The sequence below is a fragment of the Bos grunniens genome, chromosome 21 (assembly GCF_055505025.1).
Source record: "Bos grunniens cultivar Pamir isolate PY7600 chromosome 21, Bosgru_T2T1.0, whole genome shotgun sequence".
Taxonomy (NCBI): domain Eukaryota; kingdom Metazoa; phylum Chordata; class Mammalia; order Artiodactyla; family Bovidae; genus Bos; species Bos grunniens.
The window spans coordinates 70,641,943-70,665,522 of record NC_141185.1 but is presented as its reverse complement, the minus strand read 5'-3'; the positions used below and the strand labels follow the sequence as shown (position 1 = coordinate 70,665,522).

The 23,580-nt window shown below is 39.3% G+C and overlaps 3 pseudogenes; all 3 read right to left on the bottom strand.

The window, feature by feature from the left end:
- Positions 1–2,450: 2,450 nt before the first annotated feature.
- On the bottom strand, positions 2,451–2,569 carry LOC147349981 (5S ribosomal RNA; annotated as a pseudogene).
- A 9,964-nt stretch (positions 2,570–12,533) lies between these two features.
- LOC147349980 (olfactory receptor 4P4-like) lies at positions 12,534–13,560 on the bottom strand (annotated as a pseudogene).
- An 8,897-nt stretch (positions 13,561–22,457) lies between these two features.
- Positions 22,458–23,363, bottom strand: LOC147349979 (olfactory receptor 4P4-like; annotated as a pseudogene).
- Between the last annotated feature and the right edge of the window lie 217 nt (positions 23,364–23,580).

Sequence of the window (23,580 nt, the reverse complement as noted above, 5' to 3'; positions counted from 1 at the left end):
CTTTTATGCTACCCATGGACTGTGGCCGGTCAGGCTCCTCTGTCCGTGGCATTTCCCAGTCAAGAATACTGGAGTGGTTTGCCATTTCTTTCTCCAGGGGATCTTCCCGACCCAGGGATCAAACCTGAGTCTCCTGCAGGTGGATGCCTTCCCAACTGAGCCACAATACAACTAATTGCCTAGTCAAAATACAAAGAAAAGAGCTAGTGTTCTACTAAGTGGAAAGATGATTTAAGAAATGGAAGCTTTCCTTTGTTGGTATATTTGAATCTTTATTTAGTTTTATTTTATTTTTACGATTAAGGCTACTTGAACAAGGCAATGGAGAAACCCCAGAGTTGAAAAGCAATTGACTTTTTAAAAGAAACATGTGGCAGGTGAAACTTTCTTCATTTTTTAGAGTTGGTTCAATGCAAAATCTTTATTCAACAAATATGACTCTTGTGAACTTTATTTCAAATCTCCACAATGAATCACTAAGGCATCAAGGAAGAAAGGAGTAGAGGTGGAGAAAAAAAGAGCAACCTTTCCCCTTGGCTCCATCTCAACCAGCTGCTTAGTTCCTTCATCTCATGAACTACGATCTGGGATAATCTTGTTTGTCTGATTTTTGTTTGGGGACCGTTTCTAGTCACAAGGCTAGAAACAGTGGAGGGGGTAAGCCCTTCTTTCCATTCCACATCAGACCCAGTGGGCAGTCCAGGCCCTGCCCACTGCATTGAGTCTGTAGCAACAGAATCACCAGTGATGCTGGTTAACAATGCATATTCCTGGAATCCATTCCATTCGCTACTGACTCTTTGAGGTGGTGGTCTGGAACCTCTACCTGGAAACTTTCTTGATGATTCCAAATCACACCAAAGTCTGAGGACTATGGAAGATGTTCACATTTCTGGAAGAGCTGCACACCTCCAGAAGGAACCACAAGACTTGCCTGAAATGGTAAAGGTATAAGTATTGGACTGAAAGTTGGAAGGTCTCCACCTTTGCTATGTAAGTAAAATGATCTTTCTTTGAAATGAAAATGGATAATACTAAAAGTTCACATTGTTCTAGAGCATTAAAAAAAAAACCCTGAATTATAGAAATCTGATGTACGAGTTCCTGGAAAGCAAGAACCTATATTTATTGATATGTCTTCATGCCTTAGATCGTGCCTTGAATATAGTGTGCACATCAACAGAAGAAAGAAAAGAACTGAATCCACAAAGATACAAAGAGATCAAAAGTGCTGAGCCAAGTGAAAAGTTGAGGCTTCACAGAACTTTTCTGTCTTTCACACACTGAATAAATATTGAGCACCTACTATGAGCTAGTAGGCATGCAATATGTTTCTGGAAATAGAATGCTGAGAGAAGACACACAGTTCCTTCTTTCACTGAGACTGATCTAATGATAAATAACAGGCAGATACTTTGAGAACTTCTATAGGGGCCTCTTCCCTCACCAAAAACTGGGTGTCAGAGAAGGCTTTTCAGACTAATAATTGAGTTGAGATCCATAGGTTAAACCAACGTAAACCAGGGTTGAGATGCAGGAAGAATTTCAGGCAGGTAAAATAGCATCTTGGAAGGCTACGTGACAAGGGAACCTTAGTACATTCAAGAAATGAAAAATGCCCTATAGGATGGAACCAAAAGAGTGCAGAGGGCATTCCAGTGAAAAGAGATCAGAGAAGAAAGTGGGGACCAAGCAATGAAGGGATTTGGTCATATCTTCACTATGATGGGAAAATACAAGAGCAGTTGGAGCAGGGAGGTGATAGAATTGCATCTGCATTTCCAAAAGGTCATCTTGCTCCACATCACTCATGATTGGACAGACTCAACTCCAAACTACAACGAGGTTCCACTTCACATTAGTCAGAATGGTCCCCATGGAAAAGTCTGTAGCTAACAAATGCTGGAGAGGATGTGGAGAAAAGGGAACTCGCCTCCACCATTAGTAGGAATGTGAGTTGGTATAGCCACTATGGAAAAGAGTATGGAGGTTCCTGAGGGAACTAAAACTAGAAGTACCATATGATTCAGCAGTCCCACTCCCAGGCATATATCCACCAAAAGTATAACTGAACAAGATACATGCACCGTCTGTGCACATATATCTGTGTGTGCGCGCGGGTGCACGCGAGCTCGGGCGTTCGCCTGTGAGGATGGGGGTGGGGGTGCGGCTGGGGGTAGGGCTGGGCCTGGGGCTGGGGCTGGGGCTGGAGCTGGTGCAGCCCCCGGGGATTGCCTGAGGCACGCCAAGGGAGCCCCAGACAGAGACCCGCGGGACAGTCGTCTGGTTTCCTGGAAGCCAAATGCCGAGGGGCTCGCGGGCCGCGCGGAGGCAACCCAGGTCTGCAGCGGGAGTCGGTGCCCTGGCCACCCACCCCCAGGAGGGGCTGGGGCTGCAGGAGCCCAAGAGTTGGGACGTGGGGCAGGGGCTAAAGGAGAGGGAAGGCAAAGAGCCTACAGCACCCGGTATGCCCAGGCGGTCTCCCACCCAAGTACTAACCAGGCCCGACCCTGCTTAGCTTCGGAGATCAGATGAGATAGGGAGCATTCAGGGTGCTATGGCCTTAGACGGAGGCTGTTGCCCCCCGGTGCCCTAAGAGCCCTGCGCTGCACCTCCCTTTCGCTCTGACCTGCCGGTCAGCCATTCCCTCTACAAGTAATTTTACTCCCTCCCCTTTCTCTCCCTGCTTTCTGAGAGTCTCTCTCCGTCCATACTTGATGGTGTAATGAATGGATGCCTTAGATCATTTTCCCTCAACATTTTTTTCTCTTTATTTTTACATTGATTTCTATGAATTCATCTTCAAGTTTATGGATTATTTCTGCTAGCATCTCAAATGTGCTGTTGAACCTATCAATTTTTCATTTCAATTATTTTAGTTTTCAAATCCAGAATTTATGTTAGTTTCCTTTAAAAAAAATAATTTGTAGCTCTTCATTGAGTCTCTCTGTTTGTTGACTTTGTATCATACTGTCATCTAATTCGTCAAACATGGTTCCATTATTTCATTTTGTAGTTATCATTATTTTGATATTTTATCTTTTGACCTTCATGCTGAATTTATAAGTGATATACTTATATGAGTTATCAGTGGTATGTTATACAAATGCTTTACTCACCACCGTTACAACATTAGAGTTTTCTGAGTTTAACTGTATACTTACCTGTCCCAGCAGGTTGATAAAGAGTCCAAGCCTAAAGCCCCTTTAAGGAGGAGGCAAGCTTGCTTTCTTTTTCACATTCTTTTGCCTAAGACAAGTAGGCATTGTAGGGAGCAGTATCTCAGGTTCAAGGACATTCCTCTTTTTGAGCTTTGGATGTATGTTATAGGAAAGGGTCTGGGCAAAACGCTGACATCCTTGAGATGTTTTTTGTCTATTCTCAGAGGCTAGTTGAGAAGTATATATGGCCCCACTTAAATTAATGAGCCCCTTCTGATGTCTGTGTCAGAAGCTTTTTCTGTCACCTTCACTTTAAATAAAATATACACAAAGCTCTGAGTGACTGAGACTGTCTTTGGCCCCAGAGTAATATCTTCTTCTTAGGCACCATGAATCCAGTGGCATCGGTCACCGTTGACTGCTAGGTTATCATCTTGGGGGCTTGTCCAAGATCTTCAAGACAAGGTAAGAACACTCAGAGTTGAGATTCTTTTGCTCTTTTACTGTGGTCTCTACTTTACTACGGAGAAGGCAACGGCACCCCACTCCAGTACTCTTGCCTGGAAAATCCCATGGGCGGAGGAGCCTGGTAGGCTGCAGTGCATGGGGTTGCTAAGATTTGGACACGACTGAGTGACTTCACTTTCCCTTTTCACTTTCCTGCATTGGAGAAGGAAAGGGCAATCCGCTACAGTACTCTTGCTTGGAGAATCCCAGGGGTGGGGGAGCCTGGTAGGCTGCCAACTCTGGGGTCTCACAGAGTCGGACACGACTGAAGCAACTTAGCAGCAGCAGCAGCAGCTACTTTACTAAATCAGAAGCATGCGGACTGAACTTCTTTTCCCCAGTCAGCTTTTCCTGGTCCCTCTGACCATTTCATATCTGCTTGGGGAATTAAAGTTATTAACCTTGTGTGCCGGATTGTAGACTTTCAAGGGACTTGCAATCCATGCTGTTATTGTGCTTTTCTAGCAAGGCCCCCACTCCAAGTTTTACAAGACACTGCAGACAGGATCACTTTAGGGAGCTAGCTGGAGCTCTAGCTCCAGGGACATCTCTCAGACTAGAAATCACCATCCTGATCCCACAGACACACAGGCAAGTTCTTGTCATGGCTATGCCTCTGGACTATATGGATTGAGGCATTGCTGGTGAGCATGAGATTCCTGAGGACACAGATTGGGACACTCCAGATTTGGGCAGATTGAAAGTGCATTGGGCTTCTTCCCTTAGTAACGCTAGCTCTTAGCAGAGCAGATGAAGCCCTCCAGTGGCTCTTGTCTCAACTCCTTAGGTATTCTTTTCGTACAGTCTGATGGACAGGAATAAAAAGGATGATGTTGGCACTCCATGAATATGAAGGATTAGTTTTCCCTCGCAGGCGGGCCCTCCATCGCCTCCTTTGTTATTAAATAGACTCGTGTGGCCACTCTCAGGAGGATGTCTTGGGTTTTCTGTTCATCCCTTTATGACTTGCCACTTATACTGTTATGAGGAATGTGCGCAGGTACACAGAAGTTGGGTGCTTCCCCTAGTGGTCTTGGCTCGGCAAGCATCCGGAAAACTACTCTGTTCCACCCCAGGTGGTGCCAGAATAAAAGGGAAATCAAACCAAGGTTTTAATGGTGAGGACCTGGACATCAATCTGGGATGCCATCAGGGCTAACCCTGGTGCATTCCACCATGCCTGGGTGGTAGAACGAGGGGGGTTGGGAGTAGGACACCTTCACCTGTAAGAGACAGGTTAGCTCTGGCCAGGGAAGGAAGCTTAGGTGGAAAATCAGTCTCCAACCCCGTCTAGAGCAGGGGCAGACACCTCTGGTAGAAAAAAGCCATGGCACTGAGCACTGCTTTTTTCTCTCTTACAGATGGGGCCTAACAGTCCAGAACCACCCCCCTTGAATAATATCTTGAAAAACTGGGATAATTTTGATCCTCAAGGCCTAAAAATCCCTTATATATGGGGTTTCTTTGCTTTAAGAGAAGACCTCACCTGCCCAGAGAGAGAATCCCTGCTGGGACATCTTATCGATCAGTCTACCCCTGTCATCAGAGCCAATTTGAGCACTCTCTGGTTTAAAGTTTAGCTATGAAGCTATGACTACATGAAGGAGAAATGACATTTTGAACCCTGAATGGCCATGTGTATTCTTTAGACTCCAGAGAAAACTAGGTAAAATGGAATCTTTTTGAAATTACAAAACTGGTTCTTTTTGCACATGTAATTACTAAAAGTTTGACTTGTGAAAATACTGTTTTGGGGAGCTCTGATCCTGCCTGAGAAACAGAAACATGCCTGGGGAAAAACCTGAGTTAACTCTTATCATGTCCTTGAGATACATAGCCCACTCTATCTGGGACTCCAGCCATGAGCTGGAACTCAAGCCAAGAAAATAAAATGGACAAAGAGACATTTTAAATTTCAGGTGGAAAACTGTGAGGTTTCTGTCTGTCCAGATTTGTGTGTGTCTCGGTGTATGTCTCCATCCTTGGAAAAAATTGCTAAAGGCTAAGTGGTTCAATGAGCTCTAATTAATTGGCCTAAAGAGAAGTCAGTGCTTACAAATCAAACAATTCTAAATTCAAGAAAATTAAAGTAAATGAATTTGAGGCTTGTGTGAACTGGGAAATAATCATTACTGAATTGATACATGGCATTGATGTTTGTTTATTGATCTAATTAACAGAGACATTGTGAAGATACTTTTATAAATGATATAACTTTGGGTGATTTATCCTTACCAATCTACAGAATGATGATGTAAAGTACAAGTCATGGTTTCTGAAGAAAAGTAAGATATGTGTTTTTAATAAAAAGTAATAAGGAATGGAATTCCATTCTATTAAGGAAAAGCAAAGTAAGTCTAAACGTACAGGTGGCTGTCCTCTAAATGGACAAATGAAGTGATGAATACAGAAAGTGTAAACAGGTGTGTTGCAAGTGAAAGAAGAGTTTTGTGCATGCTACAAGTTTGTTAAGACATTAAACTGCCTTTGAAGTCTTATTGTTACTATGACTAAGTGAATAACTATTGTTTCACAGTGAATATAAGCTGTTACCAAACTGGAATTTGGTTTTCTCTCACTGATTAAAAGAACAAAGTTTTGTTGGAATGTGTCTTTTGATAACAGACTACAGCACATATGAACAAAGCTCATTCTGCTTCTACAAAAGTTAACACCTCTTCAGGGAATTTAAAATGGATTTAAAATGGCCATAAACCAAAGAGTTTGGGCTATGAGAGGTCCAAGATGGCCACTTGGCTTTTCCTGGCTCCCTGACAAACCTTATTTTTATTTGATAATGCCTTTCCTGGCTTCAGGATTAATATCTCAGAATAGAAAAAAATGGTTAAAAGGTGCTTTCCACAATCTCCAGTGATCAGGGCACCCACTTTGCTGGATAGGTCATACAGACGTTCACAAATACTTCATGAGTCTCTTCGAGACTATTGCTTTCACTGATGTCCTTGGTCATGGGGCAAGGACAGCAGAACAAAGGGATCAATTGCATGGGATGGAGTAGACTGCTAAATATGACCACAATTTTCACGACTTTTTGTCTGACATATTGTTGACTTTTACTCTGTTTTTTCAGATATAAAGAAGCACTTCGTTTAAAACAATCTAGTGATTTACTCCTATGGGTAAAATTATACCTTTTTTCTCTCTGCCTCATTCCTCCAGAAACTGGAGACACTTGGGTTCTGAACAGCCTTATCAGGTAAATAAAAAGACTGTCTCCCGACATATACAGAAATCTCAACGTATACCGGGGAGCTCTAAAAGAAAAATCCACCTAACTGATGTCAGGCCTATGGCATCTATTATGTTTCACTGAATATTAAGTTCCAGTTTTTTTAATTAAGGTCTATATTTACTAAGACTCACTCCTTAGATAGTTCCTTGTGGTTATGTTACATTGCTAAGATGTTTAATTAAGTTGTTAAAAAGGACATTCTGAGTTTGTTTCTAAAGTTTATCTCAATAACCAGCCTTTGAATAAAGATCAGATGCTCAGGATCTACAACCAGGATATCAACAGCAAGCTATAGTCATTTAGCAAACTAAGTCAGATGACATGGAGATGTCACTGGGCTACACCTAATAGAAGTTCTTGACTTAACTTCTTACTTATGATTCTACTATTACTGCTATTGTTTTCAATATTGCCTGTTTCAAGAAGTGTTGTTCCTTACATTATCAAGTGTGTGACTGAGCCACTAAGTGAGTCACTGTATGACTTAGCTGTAAAAAGAAGAGAAGTGAAAAGCAAAGGAGATAAGGAAAGATATAAGCATCTGAATGCAGAGTTCCAAAGAACAGCAAGGAGAGATAAGCAAGCCTTCCTCAGCGATCAATGCAAAGAAATAGAGGAAAACAACAGAATGGGAAAGACTAGAGATCTCTTCAAGAAAATTAGAGATATCAAGGGGATATTTCATGCAAAGATGGGCTCGATAAAGGACAGAAATGGTATGGACCTAACAGAAGCAGCAGATATTAAGAAGAGGTGGCAAGAATACATAGAACTGTACAGAAAAGATCTTCACGACCCAGATAATCACGACGGTGTGATCACTGACCTAGAGCCAGACAACCTGGAATGTGAAGTCAAGTGGGCCTTAGAAAGCATCACTATGAACAAAGCTAGTGGAGGTGATGGAATTCCAGTTGAGCTATTTCAAATCCTGAAAGATGATGCTGTGAAAGTGCTGCACTCAATATGCCAGAAAATTTGGAAAAATCAGCAGTGGCCACAGGACTGGAAAAGGTCAGTTTTCATTCCAATCCCAAAGAAAGCAATGCCAAAGAATGCTCAAACTACTGCACAATTGCACTCATCTCACATGCTAGTAAAGTAATGCTCAAAATTCTCCAAGCCAGGCTTCAGCAATACACGAACTGTGAACTTCCAGATGTTCAAGCTGATTTTAGAAAAGGCAGAGGAACCAGAGATCGAATTGCCAACATCTGCTGGATCATGGAAAAAGCAAGAGAGTTCCAGAAAAACATCTATTTCTGCTTTATTGACTATGCCAAAGCCTTTGACTGCATGGATCACAATAAACTGTATAAAATTCTGAAAGAGATGGGAATACCAGAACCCCTGACCTGCCTCTTGAGAAATCTGTATGCAGGTCAGGAAGCAACAGTTAGAACTGGACATGGAAAAACAGACCGGTTCCAAATAGGAAAAGGAGTACGTCAAGGCTGTATATTGTCACCCTGCTTATTTAATTTCTATGCAGAGTACATCATGAGAAATGCTGGACTGGAAGAAACACAAGTTGGAATCAAGATTGCCGGGACAGTATCAATAACCTCAGATATGCAGATGACACCACCCTTATGGCAGAAGGTGAAGAGGAACTAAAAAGCCTCTTGATGAAAGTGAAAGTGGAGAGTGAAAAAGTTGGCTTAAAGCTCGACACGCAGAAAATGAAGATCACGGCATCTGGTCCCATCACTTCATGGGAAATAGATGGGGAAATAGTGGAAACAGTATCAGACTTTATTTTGGGGGGCTCCAAAATCACTGCAGATGGTGACTGCAGCCATGAAATTAAAAGACGCTTACTCCTTGGAAGAAAAGTTATGAACAACCTAGATAGCATATTCAAAAGCAGAGACATTACTTTGCCAACAAAGGTCCGTCTAGTCAAGGCTATGGTTTTTCCTGTAGTCATGTATGGATGTGAGAATTGGACCATGAAGAAGGCTGAGCACCGAAGAATTGATGCTTTTGAACTTTGGTGTTGGAGAAGACTCCTGAGAGTCCCTTGGACTGCAAGGAGATCCAACCAGTCCATTCTGAAGGAGATCAGCCCTGGGATTTCTTTGGAAGGAAAGATGCTAAAGCTGAAACTCCAGTATTTTGGCTACCTCATGCAAAGAGTTGACTCTTTGGAAAAAACTCCGATGCTGGGAGGGGTTGAGGGCAAGAGGAGAAGGGGACGACAGAGGATGAGATGGCTGGATGGCATCACCGACTTGATGGATGTGAGTCTGGGTCAACTCTGGGAGTTGGTGATGGACAGGGAGGCCTGGTGTGCTGCGATTCATGGGGTCACGAAGAGTCGGACACGACTGAGCGACTGAACTGAACTGAACCGACATAACATAAGAAATCCCCACATAATATGAATTAAAATCAGTATATGAGTTTTCTCATACAGTGTGATTTACTAACGAAAAGCAACCACCACCCCACAACCTGAACTGCTCATGAATCCAGACTGAATAAGGCAGGCAGAATAATGTCTTATTTTAAGCCTCATTCCGAGAGAGAGAGATTTGTATGAATGATGTCTCTGTGAAATGAAGCAATATATTCTGGGCTCTTAATTTCCTAGTACTTGTATTTATTAACAAGAGAGATAAGAATGGCATATATCGTAAGCATCTTTTTTTAAAAATTCCTTACCCAAAATATCTGATATTAAACTCTGTAGTTCATGGCTGAAGGTCATGGATTATGGTTTATGCTTAATTTACACATGAAGGCAGAGCTGAGGTCTCTATGGAAGGCTATTAAACACTATAAGCAAACACAGAGATGGGGATATTGAAAAATATCAGTTATTACCAGATATTTGCAACTATCTGGGAAGATGAATGGATGATCTTTATGAAAATGTAACTCCAAACAACTGATCCACTTGAGATAATTCAATTGGGAAAATAAGTAAGATTTGGTTAATTTACATTATTTACAACATATTCATTCAGTTACTTTGATAACTTCTGCCTCCTTAAGATTATTATTCAGAATTCTGAAACACCATTCTTTTTTGACATTTAAATATTAAGCAAAATATGCAAAATAATATTTGCAAAGTATCTTGCAAGTACAAAAATAAGACACATACATATTCAGTTCAGTTCAGTCCCTCAGTCGTGTCTGACTCTTTGAGACCCCATGTACTGAAGCACACCAGGCCTCCCCGTCCATCATCAACTCCCGGAGTCCACCCAAACCCATGTCCATTGAGTCAGTGATGCCATCCAGCCATCTCATCCTCTGTTGTCCCCTTCTCCTCCTCTCCTCAACCTTTCCAAGCATCAGGGTCTTTTCAAATGCGTCAGCTCTTCTCATCAGGTGGCCAAATTGTTGGAGTTTCAGCTTCAACATCAGTCCTTCCAATGAACACCCAGGACTGATCTCCTTTAGGATGGACTGGTTGGATCTCCTTGCAGTGCAAGGGACTCTCAAGAGTCTTCTCCAACACCACAGTTCAAAAGCATCAATTCTTTGGCCCTCAGCTTTCTTTAGAGTCCAACTCTCACATCCATACATGACTGCTGGAAAAACTATAGCTTTGACTAGACAGATCTTTGTTGCTAGTAAAGTAATGCTCAAAATTCTCCAAGCCAGGCTTCAGCAATACGTGCACAATGAACTTCCAGATGTTCAAGCTGGTTTTAGAAAAGGCAGAGGAACCAGAGATCAAATTGCCAACATCTGCTGGATCATCGAAAAAGCAAGAGAGTTCCAGAAAAATGTCTATTTCTGCTTTATTGACTATGCCATAGCCTTTGACTGTGTGGATCACAATAAACTGTGGAAAATTCTGAAGGAGACACACACATAACATAGCCAAATATTAATATGGCCTATCTTTGTGTGGAGAACAGTTAACAACATTTTTATGACATATTAATAATACGATTCTTTAAAATTCATAATCTGTCCTATTAATTCTACAAAATATTACATTATTTGAGAGAGAAACATTAGAAAATATCCTATTACCTAAAATAAATCTATAGTATTAAATATAGTTTAACTCATTATATAGAATACAAATCTATACTATTAATAGTTACATTTTATATCCAAAACTATGCACATTTTCATAAGAAAATGCAGCAATCTTAAAAATGTATTTCAAACAAAATGTATACTTTGCACTAGAAAATCATGAAAATCCTATAGGTATGGATGTATACACATTAGACTTCCCTGGTAGCTCAACTGGTAAAGAATCCACCTGCAATGCAGGAGACCCCTGGTTGATTCCTGGGTCAGGAAAATCCCCTGGAAAAGAGATAGGCTACCCACTCCAGTATACTTGGGCTTCCCTCATGGCTCAGTTGGTAAAGAGTCTGACTGCAATGTGGGAGACCTGGGTTCAGTCCCTGGCTTGGGAAGATCTCCTGGAGGAAAACATGGCAACCCACTCTGATATTTGTGCCTGGAGAATCCCCATGGACAGAGAAGCCTGGTGGGCTACAGTCCATGTGGCCACCGAGTCAGAAACACCTAAGCACAGCAGCAGAATATATATATATTCCCATCACTGAGTCTGATCTATATTTTGTCAAATATTATTTTAGGATTATTCTACACTTGAATTTAAATCGTAAGTGAAAGTCTTTTACTTTGAGATAAATCATCTATTTTGAGGAACTAAAGGATTTATATTTTCTTCTTTTTTGTAGCAAAGTCAGTTGTAGTTTATTCCTTGATCATGTATACTTAATGTCAAACCCAGTTAAAATAGCATGAGTTTGTATATATATATAAACACATATATTTTCCCCAATACTTACAATGTTACTTCACAAACAGATCACACAGTGACTTGCTTTTCAGACTGTAAGACTTGCCATGTAGACTATTAGGTTGGACTTTACACTATGTTGTATTTAGATCTATATATTCTTTTCACTTAAGTAAAATAATAGCAGTTCACAAATACACACAAAAAAATCTCTAGGTACTTGATTAAAAGAAATCTAGAGTTGTAGGATACGAAGCTAGGTATATAGTTCTGAAAGGAGTTTGCAGTATGTGATTGTTCTTATTTTCCTATAACTGCCTTTTTGTTTTTGTTTTTGTTTAGTCACTGAATCATGTCCAGCTATTTTGCATCCCCATGGGCTGTAGTCCACCAGATTCCTCTCTCCATGGGATTTCCCAGGCAAAAACACTGGAGTGGGTAGCCATTTCCTTCTTCAGAGGATCTTCCTGGCCCAAGGATTGAACCTGTGTCTCCTGCATTAGCCGGTGGATTCTTTAACTGTCTTTTACCTTTTAACATATTATTACCTTTTATACCTTGAGGCCAAGTATTTTGAGAGCTAGGTCTCCCCCAGGTTTAGCCTTCAATACAGGCAGGATCACTCTCCCTCCAGATTTTTCAGTGTGTTTTTACTCTGTAAAAAGTTTTTTCTTTTTTTTTTTTAAACAAAGGGGATTATTAGTGAAAAGTGAAATCAAGGTAAACGCATTGAGAAGAAAATAAAGAAGGAACCACTGAAGGCAAGCTGTTGTTGGAGGCTTGGCTTTTACACATTCTGACTGATTTTCCCATTAGCAGGAGAGAATCAGCAACAGAGGGAGTGATGAGAAGACAGTCACTGGCGTCAGAGATGAATGACCTTCAAATCATTAACCTCCCTTCCCAGAAACTTTTTATTGCACCAAACTCTTCTTATGGAATTTTTCATCTCCATGTTTCTAAGTGTGTAGATAAGCGGGTTGAGCATGGGGACAATAATTGTGTAGAAGAGCGTAAACACTTTATCTTCTGGTAATGTTGTGGCAGGTCTAATGTAAACAAAGATGACAAGTGTGAAAAAGAGGATCACGGACTGTGATGTGGGAACTACAGGTGGAAAGTGCTTTATGGTGGCTTTCTGCAGAATATGTGCACACATTATACAGAATCAAAATGTAGGAGGCCATCAAAACCACAAAGAGCACCAGTCCCATCAAGCCAGAATTGGCAATGACAAAAAAGCCAATTTTGTGTGTATCAGTGCAGGCTAGTTTCAACAAAAGATATGCATCACAGAAATAGTGATCTATTTCACTGGAGCCACAGAAAGGTAAAACAATTGCAAGAAGAAAGAGACCAAGAGAATGAAGAAGTCCCCCTGCACACGACGCTATGAGAATTGAGTGACGTTTTTGCCTGTTCATGGTGATGGCGTCGTGGAGAGGTTTGCTGATGGCCACATAGCAGTCACAGGCCATCCCTATAAGGATGAAGACCTCAATCCTCCCCCCCAAAGAAGTGGGTGGTGAAAAGCTGTGTCATGCAGTTTTTATAGGAAAAGGCCTTTTTCTCCATCAGTAAGTCAGTCATGAGTTTGGGTGTCACAGTGGAGGTGTAGAAGAGATCTGAGAGTGCAAGGCAGTTAAGAAAGAAGTACATGGGCTGGGTGATTAGCTGACTGCATGTAATAGAAATCACAGTGATCAAATTCCCCAAGCAAATAGCCAGGTAACAGAATAAGAAAAATAAAAAGCAGAGGATCTGGACTTTCTTGTCCATAGAAAGTTCTAAGAGGATAAATTCAGTAACATTATTTCTATCTTCCATGATCTGATGTTCAAGAAAGTTATCTGAAATGACAAAACCAATGAAACGAATCATTGATGAGAAAATGGAAACCTAATATCTACTTTAAATGGCACTAATGCCTTTTAAAGACAAGTTATTTTGAGACCCACTGAAATCATTTTCATTTAATATGAGTCTTTTGAATATCTAGTGCTAATATTCTTCTAAGAGCTAAGAATACAGTGATAAATTAGACAAAGTTCCAGTTTTTATATAATTTAAATTATTTTGTGAGGAAGCAAGAAATTATATTTGTTAAGAATTAAAAAAAGAGAGATAATCTTAATAGTGTTAAGTAGGGTGACATATAATGTGCCAATTTAGGATGTAAAATAGGGGTAACTATAGAATTTGCTTGATTAAGTGGTTTCTAATGAAATCACAAAATTGGTGTAGGGTGTGTGGGTGGGTTTTGCAGTGCTGGCACAGAGTCAATGTTAAATAAATGTCAATTAAATAAAAATCTGGAAAGTGAACAATATGCTATAATTTTGAAGGAATAATACAATAAATAATCATCCTTTAGTCAGGTAATTCATGATAAAACTGAAGAACAAATCATTTTTATGAGTGGACTCGTAATCCTTTTTGACTTTTAAGTTAGTTAAGTTGCTCAGTAGTGTCTGACTCTTTGCGACCCTGTGCACTGTAGCCCACCAGGCTCCTCCGTCCATGGGATTCTTCAGGCAAGAATACTGGAGTGGGTTGCCATTTCCTTCTCCAGGGGATCTTCCTGACTCAGGGATCAAACCCAGGTCTTCTGCATTGCAGGCAGATGCTTTAACCTCTGAGCCACCAGGGAAGCCCTTTTGACTTTTAAGAGGAAAAAATTCCTTCATGTGAAATACTCCATGAAACTTTCATATTTCTTAAACTTTATTTGTAGCATCTCTAGGTTAATATATTTACAACTCTGCTTTTCCTATTTGTCTATATTTCTCTTGTAAGATTATTTCCTCTTTCAAAATAAATTAACATTCAGAAGTTATTTGAGTTACATCTTATCAGACTGTAATTATAGTTGCCTAGTTTGGAAATAATATACTGAGAAATGGGTTCCTCTAATTCCAAAATAGTTCCCCCAAACACAATACAATAAACAAGATGTAGCACTTCTTCCCTTAATTTCTTAGAGAATTCACCCATACAATCTGCATGACTATATAGAGGAATCTCTTCGGTTCTCTAAAATAGAAGCAGTTATACCTGTATTCATGTAATCATCTGGTAAATACACTATGTAAGTAGGCAAAATAGCTAGTTTTTTCCTCCCACTTTGTTGCTTAATTGCTCATTCCCTAGGATCCCAGGCTCCCATTCATAAAATAAAAGTGATTAGATAATCGCTGAAGATCTCCCCAGATTCCAATAATGTGTGACTTCTGATTCTCCATTAATTTGGGGAAGACATCTGTTTACCTCTCTCCTGCCTTCCCTTCTCTGCTTGATACATTGAAACTATAAAAAGTAACAAATACAGTGGCAATTTCATTACAATTCCTGTGCCTCAGTTTACTTCTCTGTAAAATCAAGGTAAAGATAATATCTCTTTATATAGTGATTTTTTGAATAATTAGTTTCTAAATATGAAATTTCTTAAAGCAATATCTGGAAAGTACTATATATTTAATCGTTATTGGCCATCCTCAACAATTACTAAGGGCTTCCGTGGTAGCTCCAATGGTAAAAATCTGCTTGCCATGAAGGAGACCAGGGTTCAATCCCCGGGTTGGGAAGATCTCCTGGAGAAGGGAATGGCTACACACTTCAATAAATATTTTTGCCTGGTGAATTCCATGGACAGAGGAGCCGGGTAGGCTACAGTCTACGGGGTCACAAAGAGTCAGATACAACTGAGCAAATAACACACACATGATTACTAACTATAAGATCAAGGCCCCAGAGAAAATGTGAGTACACCATCTCAAGAACTGTACCTTGTACTATCCTTCCCTGAACAAGATAGGAAATATTATTGATATTAATATCAGAAACTTCAGAGATAAGAGTTGTGTTCAGACATAGCTCTGATACTCAAATGCAAGAGTCTTCACCTCCTCAAATACTTTTTCCTTCTTCCTTAAAATAAGCATGCAGTGCCTAATTTACAGGATTACTGTGGAATGTAAATAAGCTTACATATACAGAACTTGATGCTCAAAAACATGTTAGTTTCCCCTCCTTCCTCTTGGAACCCCCATAGTGTTATAAATTTAGGAGGTCCTCACACTATTTGAGTGGTAGTAGATTCTAGTAATTAAGGTTATGAGTTCTGGACCTACATAGAATGAGATGCTCCAAAATTCACTTGGAGCATAATCACAGATAAAATATATAACCTCAGCTTCTTCATCTATAAAATGAATAATACTGTAATTAACTCTGGGATCTGCTGTAAAGATATGATGAGTCCACTTATATAACAGCTTAAGACAGAAACTGGTATATATTAAGATAAAACATTTAGTAAATATTCCTTGTCATTGACATTATATTTGTCCTATCAATGGGTACACTGTATTATTCTTACTATATATTTTGAATCGCTTATTTAAAATATGTAATATTGTAACATGGGATAAATATGGATAAGACATAGCAGAGTTTCCCTGCCGTAAACAATCTGCTCTTTCTTACCTGAAGGCTGGGGTTGCTCACTGTGGGGAAATATCCTGTCATTAAGCCAAATCGTTCTCTTTGGTCTGGGTTGAGCTGACTTTCCACATTTCTGAAGATAAATGTACTGCTTATTTCAGCCAGTTAACACTTTTGTTTTCTTTCTTTTGAATTAATTAACCTTATTGATGGACAGGGAGGCCTGGTGTGCTGCGATTCATGGCGTCCTAGAGTCGGACACGACTGAGCAACTGAACTGGACTGAGCGACTGAACTGAACTGAACTGAACTGATCTGAATCAGACAGATATTTATGTTTCCCTTTGATAATTTTTCTTCATCTCAACTAAGGAAAAAGAAACATACCACTTAAATACTATCCATTCAAATAGCTTCTTTGAAAATTTCATCATATATTTTTGCTTCTGCATAATCTTAGTGTTCTTTTTTTTTTTTTTTTTAATTAGTATACATGTGTTCCCCTTCCTGAACCCTCCTCCCTCCTCCCTCCCCACACCATCCCTCTGGGTCGTCCCAGTGCACCAGCCCCAAGCATCCAGCATCGTGCATCGAACCTGGACTGGCATCTCGTTTCATACATGATGTTTCACATGTTTCAATGCCATTCTCCCAAATCTTCCCACCCTCTCCCTCTCCCACAGAGTCCATAAGACTAGAAGCATACTGGTGTTTTGATTTTAATTTTTTTAAAATATATCTTCAGTTCCTTCACTGCAATACCGTCCACTTATCTGCTGGGCCAGGGCATTCTTCTTCATGTTAAACTTTTTTCCATAATGGAATCCAAAGAGCTAATAATATGATTAAATTTTTGAAATATGAAAAGACAAATAAATCTAGCAATATTTTGAGAGCTGCTGAGAGACATGGCACTGATAATTTTAAGAGCTCATGTACAAATCACAAGTCATGATAGTTGAAGCCAGGTTTTCCCAAATAGTAAAAATAGCATTTTAAAGTTTCTGGAATTTTTCAAAGGTTAATTAGAAGGCTTAGATCATAAATACAATCAGAATGATTCAAATGTTCATTTTAAGGAAAATCACTATTATAATTACGAACTGGATTTAACTTACCAGCTGCTTAACTCATCAGACAGATTTCTTATAAGATGAGGCTTCACACCTAAGATAAAGTCAGAATTTTAAAACCTGGAATTTCCATGCAGTAATCCATCTCTAATTGCATAAAATCTTACAAGAGAACTTGTGAGTTCCACTGTTACAAATATGTTTGGTAAATTGAACTAATTTTGAGATTTTTTTTAGCATGCAGTTTTTCCACTTCTAAAAAATAAATATGTGTCTCTCTGATATTTTGCCTTTGTCTCTATAGAAAAGTGACATATATACATATATATGTATCAGTTCAGTTCAGTCGCTTGGTCATGTCTGACTCTGCGACCCCATGAATTGCAGCACGCCACGCTTCCCTGTCCATCACCAACTCCCGGAGTTCACTCAGACTCACGTCCATCGAGTCAGTGATGCCATCCAGCCATCTCATCCTCTGTCGGCCCCTTCTCCTCCTGCCCCCAATCCCTCCCAGCATCAGAGTCTTTTCCAATGAGTCAACTCTTCGCCTGAGGTGGCCAAAGTACTGGAGTTTCAGCTTTAGCCTCATTCCTTCCAAAGAAATCCCAGGGCTGATCTCCTTCAGAATGGACTGGTTGGATCTCCTTGCAGTCCAAGGGACTCTCAACAGTCTTCTCCAACACCACAGTTCAAAAGCATCAGTTCTTCGGTGCTCAGCCTTCTTCACAGTCCAACTCTCACATCTATACATGACCACAGGAAAAACCGTAGCCTTGACTAGACAGACCTTTGTTGGCAAAGTAATGTCTCTGCTTTTGAATATTCTGCTTGATGTTAAATTGGCATTTAAGGAGAATCCTGACAAAACGTGTAATATAGAAAAGGTCTCAATATCTCTAAAAATATAGAAATTTCCCATCAGTATACTTTACCAAAGATGTAAATCATAGCTTCAATTTCTCAATTTCTACCTAATAAATAAATATGCCAAAGTTCTTAATTATATTTCCCTATTGCATCAACATCCAAAGCACTGAGATCAGACATGGGACATGGAGACTATGAGGAAATGGAGTATATGATGACTATGGACATAGAGTATATAATGCTCATTTGTCAGGACAGGGCAGAATCAGTTAGCTGAGGGAGACTGAAGTGAGCTGCCATGGGAAATACTGAGAACCCTACAGCTAGAATTAAAAGTTCAGTGAGTAGACCCAGGATTTAAGACAATTCTTCCTGGGGAGGAAAAAAATAAGCTTGTTAGGGCATTATAATTTCTGGCTGATGCCTGGAAAAGACTCCTATGCTTTACTCCTATGCTTTTTTTTTTTTCCAGGAAGCTCACATACCCCCATGGGGCATCTGCGCATCTCTTGCAGATGTGCAGACAATTTCCCAATTTATCTTTGTAAGGCGAACTCCTTTGTAAAAAGATATGCTTTTTTCTGATTGAATTTTCCATATGTATATTTCAGAAAATATATTTTAGAAAGAACTATAACAAAAATAAAATGGTCTCATAAATTTATTCATATAAAAATATTTACTATGTCCTAATTCTAAAAGGTCTGACTTGGACAAAACTTACTATGGAGAATGCATTTGTTGTTGTTTAGTCACTAAGTTATGCCCCACTCTTTTGCAAACCCACAGAATGTAGCCTGCCAGGCTCCTCTGTCCATGGAATTTTCCAGCAAGAATATTGGAGTGGGTTTCTGCAATATGTTTCCTTCTCCAGGGGAACTTCTTGACACTGGGATCAAACTCACATCTCCTGCATTGGCAAGTGGGTTCTTTACCATAGAGCCACCAGGGAAGCCCTATGTATTTAGTGGTGAATAAAACAGCCTTTGTCCTCAGTGAGGCTGGAGACTAAGGAAAGAGACAGACAATGAAATAAACAAGAAAATAAGCAAATGTATAATTACAAATAGTATATTTTAAATAAATGAATAGGAAGTTGTGGGTCATTTCTTTTTAATCTATACAAATTTTAATCTGTAGACATTTTAGTCAAGTGTAAATCTTGGACATTCTTATGTTATACAGACATTTATTCCTTAGTTGCCTCTTGAATTTTACTTTATGTAATTCCATAAGACAATTGTATTTTCTCATCCATTTTTTACCTGCAAATGTAGTATTCATATTTGTTGAAAAGTTGAAATCATATGACTGAATTCATATTTTTAAAAATTTACTTAATCTTTATTGTTTGTCTAAAAGCTTCTAAGATCTTTTCATGTACCATTGAATTTTTTAAAACAGTCAGTGGGTATCTGTGAATGGATCTATTTCTATAGTTTCTTTAAAGTTTACCATTTGTAAAAGGATACATTTTAAAAGAGAATATTATTGAATTTTTATGCAAATGATGAATGGACACATGTCAAAGATTCTATTGAATTTATTATTAATATTTAATGTAGAAACCAGTAAGATGTTACCATCAGTTCAGGCAACAGTTCACCACATATTTATCATCAGTAAGGGGTGCTAAAATGAATTTATAAGTTGATGCAAAACTAGTCAAGTATCCAAAGGGCTATCATTACTTGCATTTCACCTGACACAATTTGAATTTCTATGGCCAGACATTGTTGACATTGATATTATTTTGTGTGAGTCAACTTCTCTATTTTGAGTTGTAAAATGTCTTAGCCAAAAATAATGAAAGATAGGTAATAACCTGAATGCAAGAACTAGTAAGGTCACTCACTAAATTACAGAGAATCTCACTGCTCTTTCTTGATATTATATGTGCTATTAATAACCCAACTGAAGAGAGAAATATGGCTGATGCTCTTGAGAAGCTGAGAAGGGAGGAGATCACAGTGCAAAAGTGAAGGAGTTAAATCATAATTCCCTAGTTAATGATTAATATTGACAATGAAGTGTTTGCTTGCTTATCTTATTAAACTATAGTTTATTTACAATGTTGTATTGGTTTTGGGTATATAGTCATGTGATTCAGTTCATATATATGTGTGTTCATGTGTATGTATATTTTCCATCTCAGATTACTTTTCATTATAGGTTATTATAAGATATTGAGTATAGTTTCCTGTGCTATACAATAGATCATTGTTGTTTATCTATTTTATATTTGGTAGTCTGTATCTGTTAATCCCAAACTCCCAATTTTCCCTCCCCTCCCCCTTTTTCTTTTGGTAACCATAAGTTTGTTTTCTGTGTCTGTGAGTCTTTTTCTGTTTTATAAATAAGTCCATCTGTGTAATTTTTTTTATAAACCACATATTAGTGATTATATATGTTTGTTTTTCTCTGTCTGACTTACTTTACTTAGTAAGATAATTTATTGGTCCATCCATGTTGCTGCAGACTCCAAGTATTTTAATAATCCACATTCACAACTTTTGTTCCAAGAATAAGAGTAAAACAGAAACATTTGTGTTAATTTTTGAAGTTTTATTTGTCAATAATACAAGTCTGGTTGGTTGGAGGATAGGGCTTCTGACGCAGAGGGAAACTTTGAGGGTTGGCTGGTCTTATTAAAGACCCTGCTTATTTCACACCAGAAAGTGATCTTTCACTTTCCTGCTCTGTTATGTTCTCTGACATGTATACTGTGCATGCCCTATCCAGGAGTTTTCAGAGAGCTGTCAAGAAGTAGGTTTAAAACAACAACAAGCAAATATGTTAGGATCTTTCTATAAGAATTTCTAGCACATAATATTTTTAGGTTTATTTGTTGGGCATTTTCAACTGAGTCATAGAACTATGCTATTTTTCTTTTTTATATTATGAACCCATCTTAAGAATCCTCAACATTGACAACTCATTTGTATCTAACCTGGCTCTCTCTACAACTTGAAAATAAATTCTCATGCAAGTACATCATATCCACAAAGTTTTTAAAAGACTTTTGAGATTCTACCCATTCCTAATCAGTTATCTAGTGGCCTGATCTTGCTCCTAGTCATTTCTGACATTGGGCAAAGGTGCTTCAGGATGACTTTAAATTCCTACTGGAAAACTGCTATTAACTTGAACAGTGCCAAAGATGTGATCATTGACTTTGAGTGATATTCTCCACTTGCCCACTCTAATAAAAGATTAATTTCACCAGTAATAGGTGCCCATTGCACACTGTGCTGTGCTTAGTCACTCAGTCATGTCCTACTCTTTGTGACCCCCTGGACTGTAGCCTGCCAGGTACCTCTTTCCATGGGGATTCTCCAGGCAAGAATACTGGAACAGATTGTCATGAGCTCCTCCAAGGGATCTTCCCACCCAGGGGTTGAACCCAGATTCCCCACATTGCAGGTGGATTCTTTACTGTCTGAGCCACCAGGGAAGCCTAGTAATAGGAGCATGACATTAATATGAGCCCCATTCTCACACCCTCACTGCTGCAAAGGAAAGTTATTATCAGAAGGGTTACATTTCTGATGCATAACAGGAGACTGGGCAATAAAATAACTCATACGTGTTGAGCACTTACTGTGTGACCAAGCAGTGTTTCAGTCCTGCACATATCCTCACCAGACTGTGTGCTGGGCTATTATTATCACTTGATGGATGGTTTGTTGAGCATATGTCCTAGTCCTCATAGTTAGTAAGCAATTCTGGGTCCAGAACACATGCCCGTAACAAATACACACCATCAGGTGCTAGAATTAGCCAGAGTTGCAGTTCACGTTTACACGGACAGAGTTGGGAAAGACAGTTCCTTTGAACAAAAGAAAAGAGATTGATGTGGGACTTAGGTAAGAGTACTGGTGTTGGACATATGAGAAGCTCCAGATCGCTGTTGGCTACAAAATTACCAGAGTAGAAAGCTATATTTTTAAGAAATATAGTTGCAGGTCCAAAATTTGGTCTTTTAGAATATTATTTACATGATGCAAGTAAAATGTTGGAATTATCTTCTAAATCATTGCTACCTGGGATTGGCTTTATTGACTAAAGTCACATACAAAAATGGGCTGTATATGTTCTCAGTGTTGATTTGTATTACATGATGCCTTTGTGGTCTACTGCTAAATATCTAAATTGATTACACAGCCAAAAGATCAGAGGGGAAGAGGAGATATAAATAAGAAAACAAGAAAACTAGAAAAGAGCACAGCAGAGTCTGGATAAATCCAGGGAGTTGTAAGCTTTTGCTTGTACTTAAATCTATATATTGCTAAAACAAAATGAAACAAAAAAGCATATAAGGCAAGCGTTATACATTTTAAAGTCTTCATTGTAGAAAATCCATATATTCAACCAAGTTCAGCAGTGAAAATCAGAGGTGTCTTTTAGTTCATTTCCTTTCTTACTGCGATATGGCACCAGAATTTCTTTATGTCATTCTTCATCTCCAAGTTTCTCAGTGTGTAGATTAGAGGATTGAGCATGGGAGCAATGATAGTATAAAAAAGAGCGAACACTTTGTCTTCTGGTAAAGTAGTTGCTGGTCGAATGTAAATGAAGAATAAAGGAGCAAAAAAGAGGACCACCACAGTGTTGTGGGAACTGCAGGTGGAGAGAGCTTTGCGGCGATTCTCTACAGAGTAGGACCTGACAGTGGACAAGATCACAGCTAGGATACCAACAAGACCACAGAAGTCACCAGGCCCATGAGGCCCGAGTTGGCAATGACAAGGAGACCAATTCTGGTGGTGTCAGTGCAGGTCAGTTTCAGCAAAGGATACACATGGGCCACAGTAGGGTAAAAAGATGGCCAGGAGAAACTGACCGAAGGAACGCAGGAATCCCCCAGCACAGCAAGCAGCGATCATGGCAACGCACTTCTGTCTGGTCATGATCAGAGTGTAGAGCAGAGGTTTGCAGATGGCCACATAGCAGTTATAGGGCATCCCTATGAGGATGAAGACCTCAATCCCCCTAAAGAAGTGCATGGTGAAGAGCTGTGTCATGCAGCCATGGTAGGAAATGATCTTCTTTGCTGCCAGCAAGTCAGCGATCAACTTGGGGGTCACAGTGGAGGTGTAACAAAGGTCTGTGAGGGAGAGGTGACTCAGAAAGAAATACATGGGCTGCTTCACAAGTTGACTGGAGGCGATAGAAATCATGACAAGTAGGTTTCCGATCAGAATTGCAACGTAACAAAGTAAGAACAGTAAAAACCAGAGAATTTCAATTTCCTTTTTCTGAGAAAGTCTTAAGAGAATAAATTCTGTGATGTTATTCCTATTTTCCATGACTCAGAGCAGTTTGTAGCCACTTGAAATTAAATAGTTATCAATCTTTACAAATATGTAAATATAATGACGTATATTATTCCTTGTCATGGGCATTTTAAAATTGAAAGCATTCAAAACTTGAAGAAAAAGATTTGATTTTTATTTTGAAGGGCTTTCCTTGCATTCTTTTTGTCCCTCTCTGGAAAATATTAATTCCTGATAAGCAACTTTGATA